The sequence below is a fragment of the Nelusetta ayraudi genome, unplaced genomic scaffold, assembly GCF_046127955.1.
Source record: "Nelusetta ayraudi isolate G7.1 ecotype Tasmania unplaced genomic scaffold, CSIRO-AGI_Nayr_v1 ptg000017l, whole genome shotgun sequence".
Classification (NCBI taxonomy): domain Eukaryota; kingdom Metazoa; phylum Chordata; class Actinopteri; order Tetraodontiformes; family Monacanthidae; genus Nelusetta; species Nelusetta ayraudi.
In genome coordinates this window covers 370,001-397,910 of record NW_027466067.1, presented here as the reverse complement: position 1 = coordinate 397,910, position 27,910 = coordinate 370,001, and the positions used below count along the sequence as shown (strand labels likewise).

General features: G+C 43.4%; 2 long non-coding RNA genes across 2 annotated transcripts in view; one reads left to right on the top strand and one right to left on the bottom strand.

Moving 5' to 3' along the window:
* The first annotated feature begins 22,093 nt into the window (after nucleotides 1–22,093).
* LOC142887089 (uncharacterized) lies at nucleotides 22,094–23,327 on the top strand. The gene is made up of 2 exons (XR_012926501.1): nucleotides 22,094–22,350; nucleotides 22,585–23,327. It is a non-coding gene; the product is annotated as an uncharacterized LOC142887089 (long non-coding RNA).
* Nucleotides 23,328–23,534: 207 nt separating this feature from the next.
* Nucleotides 23,535–27,910, bottom strand: part of LOC142887107 (uncharacterized) — a 15,695-nt gene continuing 11,319 nt past the window's right edge. The window contains exon 3 of the long non-coding RNA XR_012926504.1: nucleotides 23,535–23,916. This is a non-coding gene — a long non-coding RNA (uncharacterized LOC142887107). The remainder of the gene's footprint in view (nucleotides 23,917–27,910) is intronic.

The window sequence follows — 27,910 nt, the reverse complement described above, 5'->3', positions numbered from 1 at the left end:
CATCTTATCACCGCTGACTCTCCAGAGTGCTTCCTCTTGTTTTCATTGGGAGTCTGTGACCGTAATAAGCCTTGGCTTGTCGAGCACCAGCGTAATCACGCACACACACACACAAGAAAAACACAAAAACGTAAACAAGGGGAACAAGGTGAGCAGAGTGCAGTGCAATCAATAGCAGCGCTGCACTGGATTGGTGCCGAGGCAGCTGAAGGCATGCAAAGTAGCGGAGCCACACCAGACGAGGGGTCACCGAGGTCACGGTGAACAAGGCAAGGCCGGGGGGGGGGGGGCGCTGATATCAACAAAACCATCAGAAGGCCATGCAAGTAGCAATGCGCTTGTTTTAACCACAAGGATTCATTTTCTCCTGCTGCACATGAACATGAACACTTCAAACACACCTGCTGTTTCACATTTTATTTGCTTTTAAAATTTTTGCAACATATTGTTAGTGTCACAGTTTGGCCATTCCGTTCCCGTTTGGACATTCTGTTCCAATCCATCCCATCAAAGCAACTCCATTCTGCTTGCCTGCTTTGATCAGACTGGTTATGTATATATAAAAAAAAAACACTCATTCCCTGCCAGATGCAATCTGGCACACTGTTATTTATGTTTCTGCACTTAAAACTAAAGACTGTCATCAACCATGCCTGCCTCTGACCAGACTGTCCTGCCTGATTCCTGATTAAAGACACTTTTCAACTTAACCTGTGTGTCAGCTGTCCTGCAATTGGGTCCAAAACAAAACACACCGTTGTAGTTATTTTGGTTATCTGACTGTGCATTCTCTTCGCCCTTGAGAGCCAAGTCAACCAAATAGCAAGAGAAGAAGAAGAAGAAGAAGAAGAAGAAGAAGAATACGACATTGAGAGACGTTCCAACTCTTTGAACACGACTTTCTCAGAAAACACGTGTTTGTGGTCTGTGCGCCAACACGCTGACTGAATTTGTAGTTGCTGAATTCTCAAGGTGACTCTCTGCTGCTAAAACCAATCAGTTAACAGCACTTGGAGACACCACCTGGCATCCGAGCTATTCCATGATTTGATGATGAGATGATGATCTGATTGGAAGAGTTGGAGTGTTAATAGCAGCACTCTGCTAATCTGCAGTTCTCCTGTCCTTAAAAAAAACTAGGGTTTGAAATAAATAAGTCTGAATAAAAAAAGTTTGAGACCATCAACACCTGGATGAAATTAATATAAAATGTGTAAAGTTGCTGCGACAGCTACAACACTCTGTTCAGTTTAGTTCTGTCAGACAACTCATGACTGGAATGTTTCTGCTGCAAATACATGTTGCAAAGTTTGGCCTCCAACCTTAACAATTCTATGCAGTAAGTTAGCACTGACATTGTAAATGCATTTCTCTGGGTAAAGGGGCAGATAACATAGGATTTCTCTTTTTTCTCATCCATTTTCATTCAGGAGTTGGGAACGTTTGTGGTCGTGTTTAATCTTTTTTTTTTAAACTCAATGAATGAAACGAAAGTTCACTCGTGATGTCATGTCGTGGGAAATCTCACCACTCCTGCCTGTAACAAGGACACTCCTGTTTCTTTCCAAGGTCACCTGGTAGCACATTCAGAGCGTCCCTCATTACTTCTGCTGGCCCCCTCACTCGTTCCCATGGCAACCCACCACCAAACTGATGAATGAGGGACTGAGTCGAAGAACCACACGGGTGTGTGTGTGTGTGTGTGTGTGTTGGGGGGAGGGAGGGGGGCACATGACCGCAAAGTTCACACATTTTTTACATGTGGGGATTAGCACACACATTGTTATTTAAAAGATGAACCAGGCCATCAGGAGCAAGGACACTTTAGATTAAAAAAAAAAAAAAATATATATATATATATATATATATGTATATATATATATATATATATATATATATATATATATATAAAAAAAAAAAAAAAAAAAACAAGATTCCGGGGAGCACAAAACAGGAAAATAGGACATAGAGGGAAAAAAGTGGAGCACTTAGGAGTCTGTGATGAAAATAGATGTTCTCTTTCTCTGTGGGCAGGTCTTGTGTGCCTCCTTGCTCATTATCAGAACAAACAGAGATGAGGGTGGATGAATGGGAGACACCACCCTGCAGTAGAGGGATGGATGACACAGTGAAAAATAAAAAAATAAACAGTGAAAAAAAAAATCAAAAGAAAGGCAATGTAACACCAGGGAATCACTGCTAACTTGCTCCCACAAACTTCCACCGGGACCCTTCTTTTTTTATCATTGTCACGCATTGAAATGAACCTCAACCACAACAACATCCATTCTAATTCCAGTCCGTATCACATGTGCATGGCGGTGAGATTAGATTAATTAGATTAGATTAGACTTTGTCATTGCACATATCACAAGTACAGAACACAAACATGCAGTTAGTATCGAACTGAAGTGCTTAGCAGTTTGGATATATATATATATATATACATACATCATACATGTGTGTGTGTGCTTGTGTAAATTAAATTTTATCAGCAGCTGGCTATGTGGAGATGCTGCTGCAGCATCCCTCATGACTGAGGGTCCGTGTTGACTGGGTTTTTCAACAGGACAATGCTGCAGTTCACAATGCCCTCCTGACAAAGGACTTCTTCCAGGATAATAACGTCACTCTTTTGGACCATCCTGTGTGTGCCCCTGATCTAAATCCAATTGAGAACATTTGGGGATGGATGGCAAGGAAGTTTACAAAAATAGACATCGTTTCCAGACAGTGGATGCCCTTCCTGAAGCCATCTTCACCACTTGGCAAAACCTTCCCACTGGCCTTCTCAACCTCCAAATGTACCTTTGCTCATTCCGGCCAAAAAGTTCTATTTTAACCTGATTGGTCCACAGAACTTGTTTCCAAAGTGTATCAGGCTTGTCCATATGTTCATTTGTGAACTTAAAACGTTGATTTTTGTGGTGAGGCTGTAGAAGAGGTTTTCTTCTGATGACTCTTCCATGAAGAGAGAGGTATCTCTTTATAGTGGAATAGTGTACCACCACACCAGCGTCTGCCAGATCTTTCTGGGGGGATCGTGCAGTCAAACGTGGGTTTTGATTTGCTTTTCTCACAATCCTGCGAGCTGTTCTGTCTGATATTTTTCTTGGTCTTCCAGGTCTTGCTTTAACTTCCACTGTTCCTGATGACTGCCATTTCTTAATTACATTCCGAAACAGAGGATATTGGCATCAGAAAACGCTTCGCTATCTTCTTATAGCCTTCTCCTGCTTTGTGACCGTCAACTATTTTCAGTTTCAGTGTTGTAGACAACTGCTTAGAAGAACCCATGGTGCTGATTGTTGGGGCAAGGTCAGATGAGTCTTGGCATTTTAAATAAAGGTTAAATGAAAATAAATAAATAAAACCTTTGAGATTGACCTCATCGGGTCTTTCCAGACGATGATTGTGAGCAATCCATGACACTCTCAGGTCTCGGCTTCCCAAAGTGGGCGGTGCATGCTATAAACTCTGCAGGGTGCCCAAACCTTTGCAGACGGCATTATTTAGTTTTCTATTATTTTGAAAGTGTAAAGTGTAATGTCTCATCTGTAATTTGATGCCTTTTGGAGATTTTTCCATCTTTCCTTGGCTTCTTTATGCACATTAATACAAATTTTTACCTGGGGTGCCCAAACTTTCGATCCCCACTGTATATTGGTTTATACACACACTCACACACACACACCTAGTGCAAATTAATACTTGAACTGTTGCTATAAAGTGCAGCTATGAAATAATGAAAAATGAATCATATATATTTGCATAAGTAGTTACAGAATATAAAAGATTGGAAATATACAAATGGGATTCATCTGAATTTAGTGATAGACTGTGATTTGATGCTTGCGGTATGTCAGTATGGACATGGGTGCAGGTAGGTTATTGATATGCAGAAATGCAGAAAACGCAGCGACGCTTAAAGATGTGCTGGTAATAAACAAGACGTTGCGTCAGAGGAGCAGAGACGGTGAAATCTCTCTGCCTGTCTGCTCGCTGTGAGACAACGAGGCGTGAGCGTGTGTATAATTAGCGACTCTGTCTTTTTACGCCCTCAGAAGTGTGAATCTACAGTGTGACGAGCGGTGAAAACACTGCAATAATAAGTCCAGCAGGCAGAAAGCAGGCGGAAGACAGAAGGAGTCAACAGTCTGCTGTGTGACTCCAGCTGGGGTACTCAGTCATAGCGCAGTGTTTTAATTCAGCCACCAGGGTTCCATCTGCACCTAGTGTATGTACAAAATACACATTGTGTACATTTGATGAGCGTATTTCTATTTTTCACTCATCTGTGGCTCCGTGGGAGCAAAGCATCTAATATTTTTTTCCTTTTTATTCTTTTTCCTCATACAGTTGAGGCACTCTCGTTACACTTCAAAGCCAGAATATAATCATTATGTGGTGATAGTGGAGGTGTGTGTTAATGAAAGGAGGAAAAAGGCATTGATGGACGAATTTGACGGGGCGGATTTGGAGCATCCTTCAAATTTTAGTGAATTGCGACAGGCCTTTGCGCAGTGTAATAACGTAACTGGTCTTCAAATGCAGGCTTCGAAGGGTGCAGACCCTGAATTGAGACACAGCCAGTGGCTCTGATCAGCGGCAGATGACGTGGTTGGGAGAGGATCGTGTGTGTGTGTGTGTGTGTGTGTGTGTGTGTGTGTGTGTGTGTGTGTGTGTGTGCGTTTGTCCGCGAGACTCAGCTGTCAGGAGATCAAAGCAGGCTGATTACGTCAGAATTGTCCTCGATGAGTTTAGTTTTCGGTCAGATTGATCCAGCCTGAGTCACAGAGGATTAGAATCAGCCTGACTTCAATCAGTCTGAGAAAACCAGAGGAGCGGCTGAGGGATGGAGCTGCAGTACTCTAGGCGACCAGCGAGTGGCTCTGCATTACCAGCGACGTCCACATTTCTTTGCTTTATTAAATTCCTTGTTGTTCATCAAGAGCACATCTCAGTTCCATCAGTCTGGTGTTAAGCAGCCATTTAAAGGACGGCTGGTGTGGTGGTTCTGTCATGGTTTGTATCTGGCCTACGCCTAATTCTCTGTTTTCCCATGAAGGCATCACGACTCCGCACTCCTACTCTCAAGCCAATCAGCCATCCTCACCACAATAAGTACCAACTCCTCCCATCTGCTTACCACCCCTGCCCCCCTTTTCTTTCTGTGATTCTTCCTCTGCCATGCACGACACTCCAGCACATTTCTTACTTCTGTTGCTGAACCTGCTGGTCCCCGTTTCAGCCTCCAGCTTCTGGCCTGGAAAAGTGAGCGTGACAAGCCCCCCCACACACACACACACACCTCCTTTCCTGGAGTTGAGTTCTTTTTCTGATTTTTGAAAGGAGTGGATTATTATTTTTGTTGCCTGCTATGGAGGAATAAAAGTGCCAACATTAAATAAAACCCTTTTCTTTAGCTCTTTCCACAAACGTTAAATCGGATTAAAGTCAGGTGATTGACCTGGCCATTCTAACAGATTGATTTTATTTTTTGTGAAACCATATGAGAGTCGACTTTACCGTGTGCTTTGGATTGTTGTCCTGCTGGAAGGTCCAGCAACGTCTCTTCTCCATCGTCTTCTCAAGAATCTTTGGGGCTTTGGGTTTAGCCCCGACTCGTATCCAAGAGTCATCTGAGGCAGTGACCGGAGGAAGAACATCTGCAGAGGAGCTGTGAGCGGCGACATCAGGCTCAGACGAAGAGGCAACTGTCGCAGCTGGACATGGAGGGGTGGCGTCAGTCCCACGGGCACCAGTTGAGGCAGCTTGTGCAGGGCCAAAAATGACGGTGTCAAGAAGTTGCTCGGCCTCCTTCTTTGTACTGAGATGGATTGTGGAATGAAATAAATGACAATCTGCAAAGTTCATTTCTATAGATATGCATGTCTATATGGACATATGGGGAGGAGCGGGGCGAGCATTCATGTGCAATCAATTTCACGATGATTGGGATGTTCAAAGGAAACGTGCCTGGGTTTGTGCGTTCGCAACGTTTTGAACGGATATTTTTTGTCTACGTAGTTTTCTGGATTTGAACGTACGTCAGATTTCAGGCTGCACAGCTGAGGACAAAAACGTGATGCAGAGGGTCATTAAAAGTGCCAAAAAGATCATCGACTGCCCTCTGCTCACCCTCTGCCCACCCTGCAGGATGTGAACAACTGTCCACATCCTGCTGCCTCAAGAAGATCAAGGCCACTCACAGGAGACCCCACCCCCTGTTCGACCCGCTGCCTTCTGGAAGACGCTAAAGGTCGATCAAATCTCGTACCAGCAGACTGACAAACAGCTGCTTCCCTGGACCATACGAACTGCTAATACCCATGGACTGACACACATGCACACACACGCACACACACACACACACACACACAGTCTGCCATAACACCCCTTCCAACTATCAACTGCCCCCAAGAACAGTCCACCTCAGCACCTTATGAATGGACACTTTATGAGAAACCATGGACAACCTGTCACTTTTTACAGTATTGAGATCTGTCTTTCTTTAAAATATGGTGCAAAATAACCCAAAACCATTTTAGTTGGAACTGCTTGTAGTGCGATAACAAGAAAGGCTATTACTATTATTATTATTATTATTATTATTATTATTATTATTATTATGACCTAAACAGGAACCAAGAGAAAAAGAAAAGAAAAAAAAAAAGGAAAGAAGCTGCTGCTGCTCCTGCTTCCTTCTTGGTGCTTCACACGGTTCATGACTAGAAGGTAGGTCAATTCAATTTGTGGGAATATTAATGCCACAGGAGCCTCACTTCCCTGCTCTTCTTTCATAGGTCACCCTTTTCAGCTAAATCACCATAACCAGGGAGTTCCAGGCTGGAGCCATACATCTTCAGCGGGAGGTTTAATAACTGGATTATCATAAACTGCACTCTTCAACTTGCAGGATGTAGCTCTGCAAATAAGGTTTAAAAATATGACTCACTTACATGAAAAACTCTTCCATGGAAAAAAACTATTTAAAGAATTGGAATAATTATTTGAAAAGTTTAACTTTTGACTTTAATTGAACTATTTTGGAATAAAAAAGAAGATAAAATTGCAACACTCACTTACTTCCTCCTCACTCTCTCACTACCCCCTCACTCCCTCCCTCTCTCTCTCACTCCATCCCTCACTCACTCCCTCATTCACGACTCACTCTCCCTCCCTCACTCACTGTAAGTCACGGCTCTCTGCTCTCTGTTGATGGACTCAGGTGTGTAATCTTCTCATGCCCCCCCACACACCCCCCCTCTGTTTGCCTACTTTCACCTTTAGCAATCCCACCCTCAACTGTCTCTCGCTCATCACGTTCACTTCTCTCTCTCTCTCTCTCTCTCTCTCTCTCTCTCTCTTGCTCTGTGCCAGATTGCTGCTCCCTGCGCAGCGTTTCTCTGATTTTCCAGCGGCCTGGTTGTCAATGACCTGTTTTCGTCCTTCTTCTCTGACCCATTCATCCACTGGGCTCTGCACCGTATCGCTCTCTCTCTCTCTACCTCCCTCCATCCCTGTCTGTCTGCTGTCTACCTCCATTCACACTCCAGAGGATGGAATCAGGTTTTTCCTCTTGGATTGTTGCTCCAAAGCTTGACAGTTGGATGAATGGTGTTGTATTTATATATATATATATATAGATATTGATGCTGATTTCATTATGATGAACTGCCAGCCACATTACAGTGAAAAGGATTCATCGAAGGAACGAGCTGAGAGGAAGACAGTTGTATTGTACAGTATACAATGTAAATAATTTAATGTAACAAATATGAATGTCCTTGCATTAAAATAGTTCAAGTTGTTAAAGTTATGATATTTGAAAAAAAAAAAAAAAAAAAATTACAGATTTGGATACAGACAGTGCAGCTGGCAAAACGGAACCTCTTGCAGGGCCACATGTGCTCCTGTGGATAACAGGGCAATCCCACATCCCCATCCCCCCTGATGAAAAGAGGCATTTCAAAATAGAATGTAATTTTGACCATGAATGCAAGGAAAGGGTTGGAGACCACTTGGTGTGCTACCCAACAGTGAGTGCATGCACACAGACTTTTCCAACGCAGCATCTTAGCACTTACACTGAGTTTAAAAGACTCATGACTGAAGCTGTGCGATATGGTGGTGGAAGTTTAACAGCTCTACCTGCACTCAAGTTATTGGGCCAATGGTTGTTTGATCTAAAAACTAGAAAAGTTCTTATGTATTTTTTTTAATTATTATTATTTATTTATTATTCGTTATTTTTCACAATACATACAGTTTTTGTACGCTTTTGTTAAGTATTTTGATGGTTTGTAAAATTAGGTTCCAGAAACCAGCAATTGTATCTGTGTTAATGTGAGACACCTTGTGCAAAAACTGTATATACAAGTCACGACCACATGACTGAGAATGTCCCACTGGATCAACAGTTCTCTGAAGTTCCTCCAGGGCCTCATCATCCAGTGGGCATTCAATTTCAGGAACTACAACTGTTCCAGTAGCACTAGTAGAATCATTCAGTACGACATCATTTCAGTTATGTTGCTTAATTATTTTATTTTGTTGGGTTTAGAGAGAGAGACAGAGAGAGAGAGAGAGAGAGAGAGAGAGAGAGAGAGAGAGAGAGAGAGAGAGATTAAAGGTATATGTTCTTATCTGCCTCCTATGTTGCTGTCGAGTGAACCCATATTTTTCTCGCATCTGAAATGTCAAGAAAATTCTTGTTGGCTTCTACCTTCGCATCTGTATTGCTGAAGAACGAGGACGTAGGGTGAAGACTACTTTGATTGGTCCCTTTGTATATTTGTCACTGCAGCAGAGACTTGAAGACACACAAAAAACATACACAAACACCTGACCTATAAATGGAATGACTTGTACACAGGCATCGCTTGAAATGGCAAAATAATCATCCAGTTGAATTGAAACTGGTGTTGCAGTCGCAGCCACATCCATCTTGCCTGGCCAGTTTATTGTTTTCTGCCTTTTCTTTGTCTTTTCTTCGACAGCAAGTGAGTGAGTTCTTTAAAAAGTCATGTGGTGGGAAAAGAACATTTCTGCAGCACCAGCATGCAATATTATATTTTATTTTCCCCATCATCAGCTCTCCGGTATTATGCTGCACGTAAGACAAGGCTGTGAAAAGATTGTTCTTTTCCCCCCCGCAATGTCTTTGCTTTTGTTTTTTTTGGTGTGATACATAAATTCAAGACACAAGCACAGATGCGTAGATCCCACGTTATCAGTCACAGCCAAGCAGGTGTTTATGGGGGGGGGGGGGTCGATAGGGAAAAAAATGCTGCGGCAGAGAGAGAGAGAGAGACTCAGAAAGACCTGCAGTGGCAGAAAGAGTGGAGGCTGACACAGCAAATTATTATCACTAAAGTGCTGTGCTTGCTAAAGTGCAGCAGCTCAAACACCAGTGAGACACTCGAGTTAACTGTCGAAAATATCCTGAAAAACTATACGCTGTTGACTGTCAGTCACTCTTTCAACCCCTTCAAGTCAACAAAGGGGAGGTTTTCTTTCTTCTTCTTCTCTTTTTTGCTCCCTCTCTGCCTGTGATGTTGGCTGGCTTACTGGCTGACTGACTGACTGGGTGAGGGGAGTTTGTTGCAGAAAAATCAAGTCTTCATTGGAAAATACAGATTCAGGTTTGCTAGCATTTATTTGAGAATTTCAGAGGCCCCGATGTCACAGATCTTTCTGCAGAGTGGAGGCCCACATAGGAAAACAGCGCCTCCTTTTCTTATATACACATTTTCGCTATATGTCCTTTTCTGAACATCTATTTTTGTTGCCCAATTGTTTCCCTGTAAGCAGACTCAGGTATCGCAGGTTATGTGTGGATAAACACAGAAACAACTCACATGCACAGCTGAGATGAAACTCAAGATGCAACTTGAGTTGCACTTTATTAGTCCAAGAAATAAGAAACAAGACATGATTACTGTGAACATGAATAAAGGTGGTGCTGGAGCTGCAGCTGGAGGTGGTAGTGGTGCTGGAGCTGGAGGTAGAGGTGGTGCTGGAGCTACAGCTGGAGGTGGTAGTGGGGCTGGAGGTGGAGGGGTAATAGGATGCAGCAGAGTGACTGGAGTGAGACAGGGAGCCGAGAAAAAACCCCCAGATTCAAACAAGAGTGGCTTACATTGCTCTCAACCTGCCTTATACAACATGTACACACACACACACACACACACAAACACACACACACACACACGTAGAGAGCACCTTATGAGTTGTACCCCTCACTACCAGCTGCAGTGTCGCCCAACTGTGAAAAGGTAAATTGAATTTTATAGGCACAAAGCCGCCCGACTCCCCTGCGGTCTTTAGAAAGATGAAGAAGAAAAAGAAAAAAACAGCATCTCTTTGTGAGTCTAAAGCTTTTCTAAAGCCTCCTTCTCTTCATGCCCCCCTTCTTTCTTCTCCTCCTTCCCTCCTTCCTCTTCAACTTCTCTTCCGTCTCTGCTTCACTGTAGGGGAATAAAGGTGTGAGATGCTCTGATCAATACGCTCTTTATGAAGGATGTGTGTCGGAGAGGATTGACGATAGTCTGCAAACAAAGAATGCAAAAAAAAAAAAAAAAAAGCTGCAAAATGCTGGTTACATTCTCAACTTCTCTCCTCCTCTTCCTCCCCCTCTCTTTCTCTCCTCTGCTTACCCAGTGATTGTTCAAGCACTTTTTTCTTTATTGTGCTTGCTGCAGAGAATTTTCTCCGATGTGTCTATGCCTCTATTAAAAGCCCCTCCTATGCAAAGCCTGGAGTTAACACAAACAGCCATGCAGTTCTGTTGTTCTGCCTACACAATTAACCCCCATGCAAACAAACTCTCTCTCTCTCTCTCTCTCTCTCTCTCTCACACACACACACACACACACGCACGCACATACTTGCCGGTAAAACACGCTTTGGAATAATTAAAAGAGTTACCGCGAGTGCACAAGAGTGTTGAGTAGGTGGGAAAGACACTGTTTATTGTTTATTTAATAAGGATCCGCATTTATATGCAATCAATAAAAAAATAAATGTTGTCCCTGCATGGCGCTAGCCAGGGCCTAACTCAAACGGAGTCAACACTGACTCACGATTCCAACAGCAATGAAGAAAAACATGGCATATAAGGCAAAAGGAACAGTCCAGTCCAACAACGCGCTGAGACACTCACACACACTCACACGATCGCACTAAACGACAAGACGCAACAGAACTCGACAACAAAATTCCCCCTATAGTCCCTTGCGGCTACAGAGGAGCATCCAGCTTCCCCCAGCCACCACAATATGCAGGCTATTACACAAACAACGAGTGCCAAGTGGAAAAGTGAGCGACAACAACAAACACTAGAGAAAACTATTGACAAGCGCCAGAAACTCCCCCAAGGCAGCAACAAAGCTAAGCTGACAACTGGGAAAGTTATCGCGTTTATTCTGTCTGCATGTTCTTTTCCATGATGCTTCCACTAGAGTTGCCAACAGTCCCTTGAAATACAGAATTATCCTGCATTTGAGTTTACTAGAGTTTCAAAACCGTAGCCTGCGTAGCTGCAGGCAATACCATTGCGCAACCCATTCACAACAACTGCGGACTGGCTGCGTAGAATAGTAGGCTATGAATTATTTGCACACTTGGAATTTTGGGCCGGCTGTAACTGCACTGCGTAGCTTTCACGCACAACCCGACACAGCTTCCTGTGTCGTCATTACAGGACTAACCACTTTACAGCGACTTACATACTACTATTACAAATACATAAGATTGTAAAATGACGGAATGGAACCCAATAAGTAACCTCGATGAAAGACGAAGTAATAAAAGTGTTGAACGTTTGCCACGTGTTATTGGCAATATCGGTTTCGCATTTCATATTGGTGTTTTTCCTGAACGCATACGAGCGCTTCAGCTTGGCCACTATTTGTATTTTCCCACACCCATGAACTAGAGCTGCAGCGTGTTTACGTCGTCACTTCGCCATTTCCACCGAATCTTATATATATATATATACTAGTTTCATCAGGATGATGCTTTTGATTTTGATATGGTTATCTTGGACAAATGTAGCCATGCAAATAAGGTATTTCCAAAGAACTTTAGGAGGTAAGATGGTATCGGTTTCGGTATCAGCAGATATTCAAGGTAAAAAAAAAAAAAATTGGAAATCAAAAAGATGAATCATTCCATCCATAAATACATGTTCATCTTTGAGAAGTTCATCAGTTTAATCAGCTTGTGTGTGGCGAAAAAAGAGGGGGGAGGGAGGGAGGGTAGCTGTAATCGGGGAGATGGTGGGAGGTGGGAGGGGGCAGGGTTTCTGCATCATAATCATGGGAATTCATCTTTATTAGGACTCCCAACATCAGACTAAGGAGACACGTCGCTGCCATCACTGTCAATTAGCAGGAGGGACCGCTGGGGAAAAACCACTCGCTGCTCCTTATTTATAAATCCAAACAACCAACACAGAGTCAGACGTCGTTCCAAGGCTTTTTCTCTCTCTCTTTATTAAAACACAACTCAAGAGCAGTCAGTGCAAACCGTACAGGATGAGGCCGTCATCGGTGCAACGGCGGCGGCACAGCTGAAGGTTTCATTTACACAGAGGTTTATTTATTTATTTATTTTTAAAAAGGGGGGAAATTGAGAGATGAAGGCTCCTCTTTATTCAACACAGAATATATATATACATATATCTAATATATTAAACGATATATTACATTATCGTTTCATCAGAGCTCTCCGGCATTATGGCTTTGTTTTCCAATCAACAGATACAGACATCATTTATTCATAGATGTATTTCTTTTAAAAGGCACACACACACACACACACACACTTAGACAGACAGACAGACAGACAGTGCAATCTCCATAGAGTTAGTTGTCACAATCAAGTCAAACGTGAATACAATATCAAGTGCGAACAGGGGGAGGTGTCACTGCCACTGGGTGGTCGTGATATTTTATTTAAGTGCGGAACAAGTGAAGGAAACATGGGTAAAAATAAATTAAAATGGAAAAAAGGAATTTCCAATCTGATGATTGAAAAACTACACAGTGCATCACTTCCTGCTAGCCTGAGTGAGTCTGTAGCGTTGGACTTTGTCAAACGTGTGCGTGCGTGAGTGTGTCTGTGTTGAAGGATGCACTGACACCGATACCAGTATCGGGTATCGGTACCGACACCGAAACCGAGGTTCAGTACTCTACTCGTACTTGTGAAATACATTCTGATACGATGACACCGATACCAGCTTTATATGTATGTATAGTTATTCTGTTATGCCCCGCCCAGGAAGAAAATATTTTGTGCCCCCCCCACTCTCTGCCGTGACTATAAATAACATCGTTTGTCTATTAAATTGTTAAAAGTACACCTTTGCATAACATTGATTCCTTATTAACATTGTATCTTTTCTGCTACAGTGACAATAAAGGCTATTCTGATTGTGATTCTGAAAAAAAGAAAGAAATATAGATCAACTTAACAGCTTTATCAACGTTGTTCTTTAGTCTGTAACAGAAAACATTGAAAGTCGTTCAATTTGCCTTAAATAAAAAAAAAAATGAATCCTTATATAAACTACAACCCTTTTTTGACCGACTAATTGAACTTTTTAAAACTGAAAAATAAAATTGAATAAAATCAATAAATAACAATACATTCAAATTGATCAGCAACATTAACTCAGGAGCACAAAGCATAAAACACTTCAACCTACAAAACAAAAATGGATAAAACAATATGTGCTGATATTTTCTTTTTAATCAAAATGAGGAAATCAGGATTAATGGCTACAGTGAGCACATTGTGCATTGCACAGTATTCACAAAGCAGGATGATTGTTGACAATATTTGCCATGTTTTCGGTGAAAAAAACTCAAGCGGCGCATCGGTGTGATTGGGCTGTACTGTCTGTAAGCGACGCCTTCATTTATTTGGCTTCATGCTGTCCGTTGCCAATGCAAATGCAATGCCAACGCAGTCACAGTGAAGCCGAGCGCCACACTACACTGCGTCATATCTCCTGGTCTTAGCTTTGGGGGAGACTTTTGTTTGTCTCGTTATGGCTGTCTCTCTCCGCCTTTCTTCTTTATCCTCGTTAAATGTTTTTTTTTTGTGTGTCGTCTCGAGAATTTGTTTACTGCACTTGATATCTCTGCGCATACTCTGGCAATAAGAGCGGCGCTACCACCTATTGTAGTTGATATGCAATTACACTTTATTCTTGCACAGCAAAAAAGAAAACAAAAAGAAAACATTTTCCCCAGAGCCACGCAGGCCCCCCAGGCATCCACACTATTTGAGAAGGGCTGGTTTAATTATTATAACTAGGAATGCACCAGTACCCAATAATAGTATCGGTATCAGTACCGATACCTGGGTTGAGTACTCGACTTGAACTCGTAAAAACACGGGCCGATACCAGTTGTAAATGCACGTACAGTTGCAAGAAAAAGTATGTGAACCCCTGTTTTTCTCCGCACATAGTGTTGTGTGTTCCTTCCAAACAACTCAATTTTGGTTTCATCTGTCCACAGAATATTTTGCCAGTAGTGCTGTGGAACAACTAGGTGCTCTTTTGCAAACTTCAAACGTGCAGCGATGTTTTATTTTTTTTTTTATTCCTATATTTCTTTTTGGACGGCAATGGCTTCCTCCGTGGTGTCCTCCCATGAAATCCATTCTTGTTTAAGGTTTTACTTATTGTAGATTTGTCAACAATAATGTTGGCATGTGCCTAAGATTTCTGTAAGAATGTCTTTAGCTGACACTCTAGGATTCTTCTTCACCTCATTGAGCATTCTGCGCTGTGCTCTCACAGTCATCTTTACAATGCAAATGCAAAACTGTTGTATGTTTTCTATAGGGCAGGGCAGCTTTGACCAACACATCCAATCTCACCACATTGATTAGGCTCCAGGTTGGCTGATTACTGGCTCTAATTGGCTCTTGGAGAAGTCATTAGCCCAGGGCTTCACATACCTTTTCCACCCTACACTGTGAATGTTTACATGTTGTGTTCAATAAAAACACGAAAACGTAGACATTTTTGTGCGGTGTTAGTTTAAGCAGACTGTGTTTGTTTTGTGATGTGACTTAGATGAAGATCAGAACATATTTGATGACCAATTTATGCAGAAATCCAAGTAATGCCAAAGGGTTCACATACTTTTTCTTGCAACCGTATATGCATTTACAACTGGTACACTGCAGTACAAACACCAATGTATATGAAATTGGTGTTCGTACTGCAGTGAAACGTGTTCCAGAAAAACATGCTGAACACGGTGGGAAAATAAGAAAAAAAATTCCAAGTAATTTTATAATGAGTAATGGCCTTGTTAAGTTCTCAGTATTGATATCAGTGAGTACTGAAATGCAAGTACTGCTACTCGTTCAGTAAAAAAAAAGTGGTGTTGATGTATTTCTAGTGTGTGTGTGTGTGTGTGTGTGTGTGTGTGTGTGTGTGTGGCCGTGCACTATATCCTTGCTTTAAGGCAATTGTCTCTTTAATGAGGCTTTGCTGCAGAAGGAGCTCCCCAGGACTCTTGACGTGCTCTGCATTTCAAACACACACACACACACACACACACACACACACACACTCCCTCCCTCTCTCTCTCTCACACACACACGCGCGATTCAACCTGCAAGATACTGTGCGTGTGTATGCCAGTGCTCAACCCCACCCCCCCACCCCCTTTAGCAAAGCATTGATTGTTGGCTTCCTGAACAGAGTGAGAGCTCGTCAATGATAGACAACTTCTCTGATGCAGTCTGTCCATCTCTCCTACTCCTACTCCTCCTCCTCCTCTCACACCTGCTCGCTGACTCTCTCCTGCCCGTTTTCCTCTCCTTTTCTTTCCCCATCTCCCACTGAGCTCTTCTCTCTGACCTCATGTTTATGGATCTCACTCCATCGCTCCTGTTGCCTTTTATTCCTCTCTCCATCTCAACTTCTCCTGCCGCAAAAAAGACACCCCGAGATATGAATAATAGAAAGACTATGCAGAAAAAACAAAAAAATGGAAAAGAGAATCTCTCACATGAACAGAATCAAGCTTTTGTTGTTTGTGTGTGTGTGTGCGCGCGCGCATGCGTGTGTGTGTGTGTGTGTGTGCGTGTGTGTGTTGCCGCATGGTGAAGGAGGATAGCACCCTAATGGGAGAATTTGAAAGATGCTCCACATAGTTCAATGTAGAGCAAAGCAGAGCATTTTTGAGGGGGTGAAAATGAGCCACAACTGCAAAAACTGACGTAAATTCGAACTAGAATAGCGACCTTATTCATGACATGCTGATATTTCATTTTTGGAAGATAAAATGTAAAAAAAAATAAAAAATAAATGGCCATATTGAGAATGATGGACTTTTGGGATGTGAATGTGGGCTGGATGTGGCTCACAGGCCTTTTGTTCGGGGATCCCTTGCGTTGTTTTGAGTAGCTAAAAACAACACAGGGCCAGAACCACAAAGAATGGAGCACAGCGGTAAATTGCGACGCGTTTTGTGGCGACTTTGCGGCCATAATCTCCGCCACCTTTGCATCATATCCACAAAGGTTTTTTTGCGCTCTAGTAACCTGACCGCGCCATAGAAATGTCAGACATTATAACGTTGGTGCGCACCTCAATCACCAGAAGTTGAATTTCTGCCGGAAAACTTTATTTCTGTTGTTGTCAAATAACATGCATATTGGCTTTTTTATTTACATTTTTTTTTTTTTTTTACATTCAAATGAATCTGGTGCAGCCCTGCCGCTACCTGTGCCTCTGCGCATTTTCTGTTGCTTTTCACATTTGCGTCCCCTCCGTGGAGAGGATGCACTGTTTTGGTGCTATTTACACGGATTTTCTCCCGCAAAAGCCGGGCAATCACTTTGAGGATCTGGCCCAAAATGTCTATTTACAGTTTGAGCAAAGAGGTGGACTGAAGACTCATTAGCAGCTCTGCTAAAGCAAGGGGAAAGCAAATAATTGGTTTATCAGATATTTTTTGTCAAAGACAAAAACTCTCACCTTATTTCCAGTGTTTGTCTTTTTCTTAAAGCAAAACATTGCTGAAAGCGGAGCAGCTCATTCTTGTCTGCCTTTAAAGAACATCATCAGCCGCTAATAAGAAGCACCATTAATCGGCACGGCTAAATCAAAAGCTTTTTTAAAAGCTACTCCAAGACACACACACACACACGCACGCACGCACGCACACACACACACACACACACACACACACACGCACACACACACACACACACACACAGATGTAAGCAGCTCCTTTCCGAATTGAGAGACTGCAAGACTTAGATGGTTTAATCCTAATTCTGGCCCATGTGAGGAGCTCTTCAAACCTTTTACAGAGCCGGGCAGTACAAGCCCCTGTTGGTAGGAGGCTCGTTACATCGTCCATGTAACTCCGCAAGGCTGTGGCAGTCGTTGGCCTGACTGTGATTTCACTCCTCGAACCGTTTGTCTCTCACCGACCAGAACAATCTCGAAGGCTGCTGTAAACAGGATTGGGGAGATTGAGCACCTCATGGCGATTCCCCTCTTGAGGGGATGCCAACTGGTTGTAGCCTCCTGTGTTGCATAACACACTTGGAAACTGCCAAAATAGTTGCTTACCAGATTCTGCACACACACATACACATACACACCAGTTAGCGTTTGGCCCAGAGGTCTGTGATGGTCGCTGGTGGTTACAGTGGCCAAACACCCCAGAGAAATCAAACTGTCATCCAGACCACAGCCACTGCTCAATATTCACTGTTTCTTGAGCAGCTCCAGCAGAAGAGTGTGGATACTGTGTGTGTGTGTGTGTGTAAAGGCAGTCCTGGCTAGTTTTGCGCCCTGAGTGACAGGTGGGAAGGGGGGCGGGAGTGTTCTGTCGGACAAAATGAAACAAGTTGTACCAAATTAATTTTTCTTTTTCTTTGAGGGCCTCGCGCACCCCCAAGTAGATTGCGCCCTGGGCGGTTGCCCACATTGCCCATGGCAAATAGCGGCATTGTGTGTGTGTGTGTGTGTGTGTGTGTGTGTGTGTGTGTGTGCATGTCAAGGTATGAAAAACCACATCTGATAATATTATTATGTGTCTGAAAATACAAACAATCGTACACTAGCAGTCAAAAGAATGGACCCACCCTATGAATTGTATGTATTTTCTCATGACTATTGACATTGCAGTTTCTCACTGAAGGCATCAAAACAACATATGAACACACATGGAATTACGTTAAAAAAAAGTGTAAAATTACTATATGTATATATATATATATATAAATTCTTCAAAATAGCCACCTTTCATACAAAGCATATTCAGAGTTATTTAACGTTTTTTTCTTTGCTGCCTGAGAAGCATAATATGGAAGGAGAATAGACAGAGGGTTCTTTAAGCTCTTTATTATGCCAACAACAGACTGGCCTTTCCAATACTGGTATTGGCATGCTGTTTAACTTCATCAATTAACACTATCTAGTGCAAATACGGAAAAACAAGTGTACTGTCAAACTGCGTGCGGACACGAGCGCAAACTCTTTCTGGATCTGCCGCTGTTTAAAATGAGGCATATTTGTCTTTTTGCGCGCAATGACTCATTTAAATACATTCAAATGAGTCTGGCGCAACCCTGCCGCTGCCTGCGCCTCGGCGCATTGTCCGCCGATTTCCACGTTTGCGTCCCCTCTGTGGATCGGAATCACCGTTTTGGGCGCTATTTACGCGGATTTTCTGCCGCAAAAGCCGGGCAATCGCTTTATGGATCTGGCCCAAAGTCTACAGACCATGATGTCATCTAGCCGGGTCACCAGTTTTTCACACTGTGTCCTCTCTGTTTTCCCACCATCCTACTTTTTCAAAGTCAACCCAAAGCAGTTCACCGTCTGTTCTGGGTGCGCGGGTGTGTGTGTGTGTGTGTGTGTGTGTGTGTGTGTGTGTGTGTGTGTGTGTGTGTGTGTGTGTGTGATGCCTCCCCCCCGCTCGCTTCCCCCCCGTCTGTTTTGACCCCAAATCTAATGCGACGGGACTGGAGTTTCTCGCTCTCCGTCCGCTAACCTCCATCCCGCTCATCAGCTCAACAGCTGGCTATTTTTAGCAGTTTGTCCTTGAGCTGCAATCCCTGAAAATTGCCCATGATCCATAAAGGCATCGAGGCTTGTATGTAGCACACAAGAGGAAAACACACGTACACACACCTGCCATGCCCTCCAAGCACGTGTACGTGTTTGAAACCAAATTGTTCAATTCCAAATTTTCCACCAAATATCCTTCTCTTTGCAGAGGTGGAATGGAGCCAGTGTTCAATATTTGCCCTGACACACACACACACACACACACACACACACACACACACACACTGAGATTATCCCCACCTCAGAAAGTTACCCTCCTCCTCCTCATTCTCTCCATTTCTCATTAACCCCGTGTCATAATGCAGCCAATCATAACAGGTGCTGGTCCACACTGTCAATCGGCTTCAGTCTGCCTATCTCGTTTTTGCTCAGACAGAGTAAACAGACAATTTATCCTGCGCAGGTGTCGACAGGTACAGAGCGGCCAGCAGGGGGCCATCTGTTAATCTGATGTTAAAGCAGCTGTTTTTGTTTTTATTTCTCAAATAAGAAATCCCGGCCCGAAACTCAGAGTCAGAGAAAGCATTCCATCATCACCATGTCCTTCCAGCAGCAAACGGTACTCTAGCAGGTAGGAAGGACGTTCAATGTGTTTCAGTCTGCTGTAAGAAAGGGACGGGGCAGCAGCACTGGGGAAGGAGGTGACTCAGGTGGAGCAGGGAATGAGTGAATGGGCACGGGCAGTGGGGTGGGGGTTGAGAGGTAGAGTGGAGGGTGGAGGGTTGCTAAGCTCTGAATGTAAATATGCGTGAGGGGATTTTCACAGAGTGCCAGGCGTTTTGTTTCCGTGACACCGTGACGTTAGCTTTGTTTCCCTGACAGCAGACATTTGCGTGTGTGTGTGTGTGTGTATGTGTGTGTTTTTGTGGGTGTATGTGTGTGCATTCATGCTTTTATGTGTGTGTGTGAGTGTGTGACATCCAGACATCTGTTTCCTGCTGGAAAAGATTAATTACATCTCCACTGCCTGACTGGACGTGCCATGCATAATCACGCACGTTAATGACACCTGTGTGTGTGTGTGTGTGTGTGTTTGCATGTGTGTGTGTGAGTGTGTGTGTGTGCCTTTGTCTTTCTGTGTTGGCTGGAAGTCCTGCAGCGGCCGAGTCTAATTCCTGAACACTTGTTTCAAGTTTGAAGGCATCGGAGAGGAAGACGAGCACACCCATGATGAAAACCTCACTTGAAAACCCTTTCTTTTCAAAAAGGCCATTCAGGCCGATTCACTGTGACTGTCACTGTTCTGCTATTCTGTTCATGGCGTTGATGTGTTAAGTTTCTAACTGTCTTTTTTTGTACGGTGACCTTGAGTGTCCTGAAATGTGCCTTAAAATAAAAGTTATTATGATTATTATTATTATTGTTATTATTATTATTATTATTGTTATTATCCAGAAATGCCCTTTACTCATACAGGTGATAGGCAGCTGCAGGTGCGCCAGCTGTGGCATTTACAGGCAGATCCTCCACTCCCACCGTGGACATTAATTGAATGTATGTAGGTATGTGTGTGTGTGTGTGTGTGTGTGTGTGTGTGTGTGTGTGTGTGTGTGTGTGTGTGAGTCCCCCCCCCCCGCCCCATTAATAACAATGAGCGACGCTTCGGCACCAAAGGAGGGACTTTTTCCAAGTGCTCTGGTGCTGCTGCTCCATCTGACCTTTGACCCCTATCTTCACACTCCAGCAACGCTGCTGATTGGACAGCTGCTCAGCTTCAGACTGGGCCCCGGCTGAGCTTAAAAAAACCCTGAGAAGATTCTCCAGGCTCGCTGTGGGCAGACTTCAAGAAAATGACTACCCACTCTTTCTCTCTCTCTCTCTCTCTCTCTTTCACTTGACTGAAGTTTTCTCAAAGTTGTTCTGACATTAAGCAGGTAGATGAGGAGGTGTTGAGCTCCATGAGAGCCTCCATGAGTATTTATGGCCATACTGGCCACAAACATTAATAAAAGTGTATACTCGTAGTACAATAAAAGTCATTTGGTTTTCCTGCTCTTATTTTTATAGAAGAATATCATTAGATCAATAAGGGTGTTGTTCTCAGTTAGCTGCCATCTTGCACCGCCATATTTCTAAGGAAGCCTGGTGTGGACAATCCAGGTCACCTGAGAATGTATTTCCTATACAAGGTGAACGTTTGCGTCTTCAAATAAACCAACGAAGAAGAACTTGGACAAGGTATCCGCGTTTGTGTGTGCAGGCCACCGTAGCACACCGGACTTTTAAAAGCTTCTTTTTTATACTTATAGTTACGGAAGTAAAATAGGACAGGAAAAATAAATGCACGTACAAGCAAACTTCAGTTTCCGTAAAATGAAAAGGGTCAATACACGATTTTCATCATTGGTAATGAAAAAATTGGGATGTGAAGCTAATTTCTTCTAGAGCATCACGTCACGTGACCTTTCACATTTCGAGCCGTGTCTACCCTTTGTGCTTGCAAAGCCATACTGGCCGTGCATGCACATTAGTGCATGTGAACACTTGTCTCACCACCTTTGTGAATTGAGAGAAGCAACCACCCCTGCACCACCCCTAATTGCGCTGCAACTTCAGAAAACACATGCAATCGTGATCCAAGTGAATTCCAATGTTGGCTAAAATTGTGCTGAATAATAACCCTCGACTCTGGAGAGTCGGCGTCTCTTACCAGAACTGCTGCAATGTCGTGTTTCCAAAGGGGCGTATCAGTGAAGGACCTTCCCACGACACTGAACTGGACTACACAAGTGGCCACACCCCCGGGATCCAATATGGCGGCCCCATTAAATTCAATGTACTTGCTCACACAGTAACTCCCAGTGATGCATCAGCCCATCAACGTACAACACCGTGACAGCACGCTGGGAATATATAACTTTTTTTCTGGTGATTTTCTGGCCTTTAGAAAATTTTTTTGAAAGACTGAAAGACCGTGACTGAAAAATCTACAACAGAAAGATTTATTATCAACTGCGCTTCTTCTAGATGCATTTTTCTTTTTGTATTGTGGTCCATGGAAAAAAAAAAAATCCTTTAGGGCCATATGTTTTTTTTTTTTTTAGCTGAAGTACCTCTAGTGGCCACTGGGAGAGAATTGCTGCGCCGCCATATTGCCGGTGTAGGTACAGAATTAGACCGCCTTCGGAATGCGTGCCCGGGGGCCGGCGACTGCCGATGATGTGGCAACCTGCCATTGGCTAAGTGGCGATGAACTACTGTCATTGGCTGTCATTGACTAAGTGGTGATGAACAAATTTTTAAATCTTTGAACAACTGTGGAGGCGACACGGTGGGGCAGTGGTTAGCGCTGCCGCCTCACAGCAAGAAGGTTGTGGGTTCGATTCCGGGCCTGGGACCGTTCTGTGTGGCTCAAGCAAACCCCCGTGACCCTGAGCTCAGGAAGAAGCGGGTATGGAAGATGAATGAATAAATTCTGTGGAGAGTGAGGAGAGTTGTTTGGAGAGCGTTAGTAAGAGCAAAAAAAATGGCCAGCGGGACAATGGATGTCTGTTTGCCTATCGTTCGTTCACCACGATGTAGTTTGTCCTAATAGAGTTGCCGTATGTGACGGGTTGCCGCATACATTTATCTTAAAAATGTTCCCATTAATGATTTATTAGTGTAATGTAACAGCATTGAAAGCCATATATATCCATACATCTATCTCTATCTCTATCTATCCATCCATCCATCATCAATCTGTCTGTTTGCCTATTGTTCGTTCACCGCAATGTAGTTTGTCCTGTTGCCGTATAAATTTATCTAAAAAAAATGTTCCAATTAGCGGTATAATTTTTTCTTATAATGTTTCCATTAATGACACATATCTATCCGTGCATCTATCTCTATCCATCCATCATCAGTCTATCTTTATCTGTCCGTTTGACCATCTTTCGTCCGACCGCGATGTTGTTTGTTCTAAGAGAGTTGCCATCATCGGCAGTCGCCGGCCGGACACATTCCGAAGCCGCACTAATTCCGAAGGCGGACTAGTTCTGTACCTACACCAGTCCGGTATCCAGTTATTATAATACATTCATGACGTAGGCACAGTTGCAGGTCCGTCACTGATCGTGGCCCCACAGGAAACACAACACCGTAGCAGAGTTGTGGCAACGGAAGGCGACCTTTCAGACTTACGGTTATATCCAGCATTATCTTAGCTAGCGTTAGCATGCCCAGCTCCTGTCACACACACAGGCTTTGGATGCATTACACATTTTTGTCATCACTCATTGCTCAGTTGCACTCTAGCTGTGGGAGAAAAAAAACAAACAAAACAGACAAACAAAAAAAATGCCAATTTAGGGATTGGGCAATGCTGATACACTCGCAAAAAAAATTAGACAATTATCTGAGTAATTTAAAAATATATATATATATTGCAGTCGTGGATAGTGCTCATTAAGATCAAAATGGGGAAAACTTGGCATATGACATGCCTGTATTTTGCAGAGGCCCCTTTAGCATCAATGCAGTGTATGTGCAGTGTACATCGAGAGTAGCAGAGTTTAGGAGCAGGCTGCTGTAACTGTGGCTCTGAAAAAGTTTAAAACCCTGGCAGAGAGATGTGCTGATGGAGGGTTGACGAGAGCGACACTGTCACACCGCCGTCTCCTCATTCTTCCATCGTTCTACCGCCTCCTCCTCCTCCTCCTCCTTCAACTCCTCCTTCTCCTCCTCCACTCGCTCCTTTTTCTTGCTTCTCCTCCTCCTCCTCCGTCCGTGGCAGAAGCCGTTCAAGCCGCAGAAGCAGGCGCAGGTGAAGGGCATTGGCCTACCTGATATTCAGTATCCACGACGCCGACCTGTAGAGTGGGGGGGGGGTGTTGGGGGGTATAGGGGAGAGAGTCGGTCGTTGAAATAGAGCTCCTTCTATCACAGTGCTGCAGAGGAATTTCCCTTTTGAAGCTCAAGCGGATGTCATGACAATGTTTTGCATTTGGAAGGAAGAAGATTTTTTGAAGAAAGCTTCTGACTGAACTCTGTGGTGATGATGGAGGAGGTTATGCTCACTCAAGGTTGATTTATGAGACGACCACCGGGCTCTATAGTTCAGGCAGCCAACTCGAACAGAACTGACACACAACTGATGCTGCAATAAACTTTCAAAGGACTGAAATAACTTTTTTTTTTCCCACCACATGGCATATTTTAATCAAAACTCTGTGCCTCAAAAAAATCAACAACAACAAAGTACTCCCCAACTGAAAATCACCTAATACTTCAGCAGTCAATCAATCAATCTGGAATTAGTGGGATGGAGAACCACAATACACACTGGCAGACTGCTGTCCATTTGAAAGTCTGCCGTGCCCTCAGCAGGAAACTCTGTGCAAATGAAGACGTTGCTACGGTCCAATCAATAGGTCATTTAACAGAGTAACTGGTGTAAAAGCCTATTGACGAACACTGCTCAATTATTAGAGTATTATTATTATTAGAGTTATCAGAATTATTAGAGAGTGATTTACATATCTATGTTCAGTTTTGTTTTATACATTCACATTCTCTCTGTCACACACACACACACACACACACACACACACACGCACAGAAAATACATTCTCAGTCATAGCCTTATGGCTCACTAATGTCCCGCTATAGACTTTTTTTTTTGCTGGCCTGCTCCCAGCCAATCAGAAAGGAGTGCTGAGATTAGGAGAGGCGAGGTGAAACTGTGAGCTTCATTAAATACCAACCTGAGTCAGCAGCAGCACCAGCAGGCCTGGCTAGGGAGTCTAATGCGTGTATGTGTGTGTGTGTGTGTGTGTGTGTGTGTGTGTGTGTGTGTGTGTGTGCGCAATGCGAGTGGGACTGTGTGACAAAAACACAGGCACAAGCCAAACATATAATGTGTGCACATTTATACGTGTGTGTGTGTGTGTGTGCACACGCGTGTGTGTGTGTGTGTGTGTGTGTGTGTATTTCCTCGTACATGGGCCAATTACCTGAGGGAGAATGTCCTGCCTGAAAGCGGAGAAAAGAATGCCTCAGGCAATTGAGTGTATCTGTGCACCTGCATATGTGTATGAGTGTGTATGTGCGCCAGCATGCAATTAAACCCCCACCGCTTCACATATCCATCTGATCCTTGTCTGCAGATCTCCCACTCTGTACCCAATGGCTTTAGACCCTATGTGACATGCTCGAGAAAATCACATAGGAATAGAAAGCCATAAAACACAGCAGCGAGCCACTCGAACCAGTCAAGATTTGAACATTTTCTCCTCCGCGTGAAGACTTGTTGTCTGTGTGGGTGTGTGTGCGTGTGTGTGTGTGTGTGCGTGTGTGTGTGTGTGTGTGTGTGTGAGCGCGCGCGGAGCTCTCTTACTTCATTGCCTTTAACGCTCTCAGCTTGTCTGACAGCTTACATGGCCCTGCGGAGGATTTACAGCAGTTGCTGAAACACCTCTCTGCTGTGTCTCCTGCTTGTCTCCTGTGTATCCTCCAACCTTTCCCTCCCTCCCCTCCCCTCCCCTCCCCACCCTGCCCCTCCCGTCCTTCCGTCTCTTCTACCCCTCACACTCCACTCCTCCCTCATCTTTCTGTCCCGTCACTGCCGTCGCATTCACCTTCTTACAAGCTCTCCGTTCCAGCTACACTGTGAGCCTTGAGGTGTCTTGTTTTGGTGGTGTGTGTGTGTGTGAGAGAGAGAGAGAGCGAGAGCGAGAGTGAGAGAGAGAGAGTCCTGCACTTGGTCGAGTACCCACGGATACCTGCAAAAATAGCTGATTTTTCGGGAGGTTTCTGGTTTTTTTTTTGGATCTGGCTGGGAAAAAACAAACTCGCGGGTCGGATCGCAGGATCATTCAGGATTCGGATCATCAACATTATGAAAAAATGTAAAAATTACAGACAACTGTCTTGTCATTATTGACTCTCTGAGGATAACTTCCAATGGTTCAGCTGTTCAAACGTTTCACCATCTAATAACACAACTCGTAATGGAGAAAACATCAAAAAGAAATTAACATGGCTTCCACCGTCGGACAAGGGCCGCTTTCAAAACAGCACAGAATTATTTTGATATTTGGAAGAAAAGGAGATTAAACGTACAACTATCAATTTGTAATGTTAAATAAGTGTTTTCCTAGTGTATAATTGTATTATACTGTGTGTATTAGTAATTGTCATGGATGTAAGGGGCCGTTTACAAGGAGACAGATTTTTTTGAAACCGCTCATTTTTGAAAACGCTCTCGAAAAAAAAAAAATGTTTAAAACGTTTAAAAGCCTGTGTGTGTACACATTACGCACATGAAAAAAATGAGACCAATGAAAACACAGCCTCTGAATTATGAAGTGGTTGAAGATGAATGAGTCAGTGTTGACATCAGGAGGAAGGATGGGAAGGGGCGCAGCGCACAGGCTTTCACAAATATATGCATGAATGAACCATAGGACATGTGTGATCAGTGTGACGGCACGCATGAACCAACCAAACAAGCTGGGCATCAAAATTAACTTTTGGTCCAGACCAGACCAGACCAGACCAGACTTGTCCTCAATGCTTCAGAATTCTCAGATAACAGCCAAAGTCATTGACAGGGAATCATCCAGGCTGTGGCCACTTTAACTCTGCAACCCGACTTGTTTATTCCTTCAGTGTTATCTTTTTTTATTTCTCTAACTTGGCTCTCTGATCGGTTTGGAATGACGATGCTCTGTATTAAGTGATGGAGATTATTGGAAGCAATCGATTCAACGCTGCCATGCACATTTTTCAAAAATAAAATCCAAGTAGAAAAGCAGAGGTGGTTTTGTACTGACTCGTGTGCAAGTCAGGGTCTGCCTCAAGGTCATGTGATTGCCTGCCAGTTCTCTCTTACTCCCGCACTTGAGAAGTGTGACCTCCCACTCACTCCTGACACTGTATCAACAAACAGCAATATTGGCGAGCACACACATTACTCCGTGGTAGCCTGCTAGCCTGCTTAAAGTGACAGCTTACATCGTAGTTGACAGTAAAAAAAAACAAACTAATCAAAGGTGAAGAAGAGGAAGCACCGTGGGGGACGTGGTCAGCTTCGTCATTTTAAGGAAGTGCTTCGCTTGACTTGACATCACCAAGCAGGGCGGCGATGGTTGCATGTAGCCATTTTATTCGTTCCTAACTAGGCTGAGATGTCAAGGTGGCCAGTTTACTTTGGAGTCCATACACGCTGATGTGATAGTGCATTGGCCGCTTTTATATATCACAGTATCATCCATGTAGTGTGACAGGCGGCCTGCATAGGTTTCCCTTTTTTCCTGACCTGAGTGACATAGGCAACACGTGGAGTTTTGACCTGCTCTCCACCAACAACTTGTGCTTTCTGTGACTGAAATTTATCCAACACAATTGTTAAGATTGCATCAGAGTAAGACAGAGTTTCTGTTTTAGGAGCAAGCATAAAAAAAAAACTAAAATAAGAATAATAACAAGAGAGGTGTCTTATTGTGATATAATTGGCTATTTATGAAAATAGATTGTGGCTTCACTAACTTAATTACTAAATTGCTATCAGCCCACCTGTTTTCAGTCTTGGTAGAGCGAGGGCAAACAGCTAATGGGCCTGGCATTCAATCTGGAACATGTGAGCAAAAAGTTCTGTTCTTTTCATCTGGCTTCTTGGAAGAAAAAAAATCATTACTTCAAGGTCCAAGGCAAAACACATCTTCCCATAAAATAAACTATATATATATACATATAAAATAAAAATCTAATATATAAATAAACCAATAGATTTGGGGAGAAGAAAGAACGCAAAACCGGGTTTTGTAATAATGCTAAAGTCTCACTTTCACACCAAAAGTAGGG